The following is a 5,259-nucleotide window of genomic DNA, read 5'->3' on the forward strand; positions in this document are numbered from 1 at the left end:
GAGAAGGTGAGGAAGAAACGGAGACGCAGGGCCCAAGCAGAGGGGTCGCCTCTGTTGAGAGTAGAGACACGTCTTCCATCGTATCGGGAGGTTTGTCAATTTGTGGTGGGGAGACACGGGAGTTCTCGTCTGATTGCTTCTCCAGTTTGATGAAGTATAAGGCAAGGTCATCAGCGACCAGCCCGGGAGGCAGGGGAGGGCTGAGAATGAGAACGCTGTCTCAGGTGGGGACATAGGCAGGAAATGTCACACACTTCCAGAGTGTCAAGTATCTGCCTAGAGTTTGTGCTTGGGAGTTCGGTGAGAGACCTGTCTGCGAAGTCAGAAGGCCTGATACAGAGTGAAGGAAGAACCGCGGGGGGTGGAATTAGCCAGGATTGGGTTTTGCCAGGGAGTAGTTCAGGCATTGGTAAGGAAATGATTATAATACGCCCGTAAGGGCTAGGGATTGTTAAGGAATCCTAGCGTGCCCCCCAGTATCCACAGTGCACATCCTGGTGACATTTGCCCAAATGCCATTCCAGTTTAGGAAAATGCCTAGGTTTGGGGAGAAACGACTTAGTGTCATGGTGCTGACAGCAGTCTGTGGTCATACAGGCAGGCAGGATGCCGCCTTGCTTTCAGGATATGCTCACCTTCCGTTGCACGCTTGACTTCCCTCCTACACTCACCTTCCCCATACACTCGCCTTTCTTTGTATACTCACCTTTCCTTACACACTCACCTTCCCTTACACACTTGCCTTCCCTTGCCACCTATCAGGGAAGGTGAAACACTTACCACCACCGCCGAGCCCCTAGTGCCCACTGCCCCACCAGGCAGCTGCAGCTTCCTCTTTCTTTAGGAAAGAACCTGTCAGGGCTGTTTGCTGGTCTTCTCTGTTTAATACATTTTAATCAGAAAATTAATCAGGAAACACCAGTTCAGCAGATAATTGAACAATGAGGAGACAAGGTAATTGCTGTTTAGTCTAATTAACTTTGTTAAGTCTTTATTGGTAACAGAGACTTCCTGAGTGAAACTTATTAAACGTCCTTCCGTGGAAAACTCAATTCCTATTCAAAGGAAAAGTTATTCCTTCTCTCCTGTCTGCAGAAGGTCGAAGGCCCTGCAGCAATCATGAGCACTAAAAAGGTTTGCCAATCTCTCCGTAGGTTCTGCCCACTTCCTGCTTCCTGGCCTTACAAGGTGCCCCACCTGGGAAGGATGGAGTTTGCAGGCCCAACTAATCTCAAGAACCAGTCAGCTAGACCACGTGACACGCAGCCCACTAATCCTGAGCCCTTTCAGGTGCTGAAAGCTTCACTTGTTTTTTGGTTTTGCTTTGGTTTTTACCTCCTTTTTATAAATGTATTCTTTGTGTCTTTCATATCGTGCATCTCCATCCCATTCATCTTCTCTCCCTTCGTATCCATCCTCTGCCCTTGCGACCTCTCTCTGAAAAGAAAAGAAGAAAAGAAAAGAGACAGGGAATCTGTAGTGTGACACAGTGAGGCTTGCAGTATAGCTTTACTTGCAAGTGTTCTCTGCAAAGAGTCATTGGTCTGGTTTGAAGCCTCTGGTTTCTGCTACACTATCAATTCATTTGCTTGGGGTTTTTTTATGTCTTTATTTTTGTATTTTTTATTTATTTATTTTGATTTTTCAAGATAGGGTTTCTCTGTAGCTTTGGGAACCTGTCCTGGAACTAGCTCTTGTAGACCAGGCTGGCCTCAAACTTACAGAGATCTGCCTGCCTCTGCCTCCCGAGTGCTGGATCCTGGAGTTACAGACAGTTGTAAGCTGCCATATGGGTGCTGGGAATTGAACCCAGGTCCTCTAGAAGAGCAATCAGTGCTCTTAACCACTGAGCCATCTATCCAGCCCCCAATTCATTTGTTTTTAAGACAAGTTTGTCTCCCATCTCCTATAGCCCAATATCATCTCCAACTCACTATGTAGGTAAGGATGGATTTGAACTCCTGATCCTCTTACCTCTTTGCTTCCTGAGTGCTAGGATTACAAGCATGCACCATCACCCCTAACTTGTTTTGGTGGTAAAAGATTTTATTTTTAAAAAATCTTTGTTATTATTATTATCATCATCATCATCATTAATCACCATAGCACGCACACTCACACCCACAGGTAGGCACATGTGTGGACATCAGAGGACATATTTTAGGAATCTGTTCTCTCCTTTCACCATGTAGGCCCCCAGGGATCAACCTCGGGTCATCAGGGTTGTACTGGTAACACTCCCTGAGCCAACTTGCTGAATGAGCCTGTTCAATACCCTGGGGACAGTGCCCAGATATACCTCAACCCCAGGGTTGGGCCACCTGCTTAGCATCCTGGGGACCATGCTCAGACACCAAACCCTTGGATTTGGGGTGGGGGGGGCGCTGTCCCACCTGTGCAAATCATCTAGAGGTGCTAAGTCCCAGCGAGCTCACCTAGCATGTTAAAAGGAATGTGTCCTCTGGTTCTGAGCTGTAGAAAGCACAACATTGGCCTGAATTACCCAGATAAGTGCTCCTGGGTTAGCAGCAGCTCCTCCACAAGGGCGATGGTGACTTTAAGGGCCCCCAGGCTGTGGAAAGCGGTTGGTTCAAGCACTAAATGTTTTTTTTTTCCTCCTTGCTCCTTTTCTGTGATCCTCTCAGAGGACTCGCTTTAATCTTCTGCCTCACTACACACAGCCTCTCCCACCCCCCTCCGTGGCGCACAGCCCCTTGACGGCTGTGACCAGAGCTGGGTGTCTGGCTCTCAGAGCACTGGAGATCTGTTGAAGGGCCCATTACAGGAGCTCAGCTGGGCTTTATTAAACTCTTTGCGCTCACACATCTTCTCGCCAGAGAAAGTTCTACATGATCCTAGATATAAGAGGATATACAATAGGTATATAAATCAAACACTAACTGAACACAAATCATTAAAACATTTATTTTTAAGACAACCCTTTGGTACACATATAATTTTATGCTTTATTAACTATAAAATAAAACTTACATACTAATGAGATGAGTATGTTTATTTTTATATGAAGAATTAAATTTTGACTGAACATTTGATCCCGTATGGTTTAGGGTATCGCCAATGTTTTTCAGAGTTGGTCAATATTTTGATTTCATAATTGTCAATGCTGAGAATGGCATTTTGTATAAATACCTAGTACAAAATGGCCAAAGTATGCTTATAGACATTTCAGAAGTTATTAGAAAGTCTATTCTGATCCCAGGCCAAAATTCATAGAATGATTTTTTTTTTAATGAAATTCAAGTCAGCAACTCAAAAAATAATTTTTTAAATCAAGCATAATTCAATACAGTCTAGAGATGTACTAATTTGATACTTAGATTCTGAGGGAAAAGTGGTATTTAAATATTCAACGTCTCTGTTTTCCAAAATTCAACCATTATATTTCTACAAAAGTAGTAAACTTTGGGGCTCGGGAGATGGCTCAGTCAGAAAAGCACTTGTTGCTCAAGCGTGAGGACCCAAGTTCAAATCCCAAGCACCTTCATATGAAGTTAGAGGAGTTAATAAACTCTCTTAATCCCAACACTGGAGAGGCAGGGGTTAGAGGATCCTGTGAGTTGGCTGGCCAGGTAATCTAGCCAATCAGTGAGCTACAAATTCATCAAGAGACCCTATCCCATAATGGAGAAATAAAAGTAAAAAGGTGGAAAAGCAATTGAGAAAGATCAATATCCACCACTAGTCAGTCTCACACACACACACACACACACACACACACACACACACACACCTGTAATCACACAAAAAGAAAAGTGTGCGCTCTCAGTGAAAACACTGAAGTTTATAGCATCCAATAGTCTCTAGTCTGAACCCAGGGGTTTCAAGCATTGTAGGTTGAAATTGTATGGCTGACAGCCTATCCCATGCCAAGTGAGCATGTTGTGTTGGAGTGCAGGCTCAAGAGAGCCTTACAATGCCGCGGAGGCAGGCACCGCTAAAACACACCTCAGATTCATTATGCATTTGATGCTGAATTCATTTTTGGTTGTTGGACATCCAGAAACCTCTTTCTGTTGCCAAATTTGTTCCCATGGGGGATGGCGGCCACAATTTAAGTACCTATGATCAGGAAGACAGATGTTGTCCACCGCATTCGAGAGTGGGCCCTCAGAATATGCTCGGGAAGGAAGGGAACCGGGGTTGAGGGAATGACTCAGGGATGACTCAGGGTGTAGAGTGATGTGCAAGCCTGGGAACCTGAGTTCAGTCCCTTGCCTAGCATGTGTGTGTGCATGTGTGTGTGCATTCATGTGTGCGTGTGTGTGCGTGCATACGTGTGTGTATGTGTGCCACAGTGACATATGCCTGTAATCCCAGCACTGGAGAGACAGGAACAGAAGAATTTCCAGAGCTTGTTGACGTAGACAAATAGGTGAACTCCAGGTCCAGTGAGAGACCCTGTATCAAAACTTAAGATGGAAAACACTTTCTGTGAACCTCTGATGTGCATGCACATATGTGTACCTTCACACACACACACGCATGCATGCATGCGCTCATGAATACATACACGTGGAAGAGTTTCTCCCACTACACCTGTGCACAATCATTGTCAGCAGCAGTCCCCTCTCACCCCCAAGACAATATCGAGAGTGACACCTGCCTTCATCATCCCATTTCAGAGATGTTTCCCCTGAACGGTCCCCACTAGCATCCTCCTGAGGACTCTCAGCAGCATCTCTGACCTTTGATTCCTGCTCACAGGAACTGAAGGGCTTGAGTTGTTGGAGACAGCCTGTCACAGACATATTATCCTAGTGGTTCTGTCATGTCTGACATCAATAGGACAACGTTAAATTTGCATAGATCTTGAATGTCAATAAAGTAGAAAATCACAATGAGGTATTCCAAGGCACTGGAAACAGATGGTGGTCAGGTGGTTCTGTGTAACTGGCAAGGAATTGAAGAACAATGGGGGGGCTGATTTGAGCTGATCCCAAAGAATACCCCTAAGTGCTGGTGTACCCTCCACCCGTCCTCAGTCTGCTTCTGGGGCTTCCCGAAGGTGCCAGAAAGAGCCCCTCAAAATGGCCACTTCTGACCACTGTCTCTAGCGAAGCCACCTAACTGCTGAGCCTAGCTGGCCTCTCCTGATCCACCACTGATGCCCACTCATGTGACACCCACTCATGTGACATCCCTTGTGGCTGAATTTTGGCTTGGAGACAAAGAGGTGTCAGTGTTAAAACTGACGTTGGGCGCCATTTGTAGTAATAGGAGCGGCGGGGCTGAGTCCCC

The sequence above is a fragment of the Microtus ochrogaster genome, chromosome 10 (genome assembly GCF_000317375.1).
Source record: "Microtus ochrogaster isolate Prairie Vole_2 chromosome 10, MicOch1.0, whole genome shotgun sequence".
Classification (NCBI taxonomy): Eukaryota; Metazoa; Chordata; class Mammalia; order Rodentia; family Cricetidae; genus Microtus; species Microtus ochrogaster.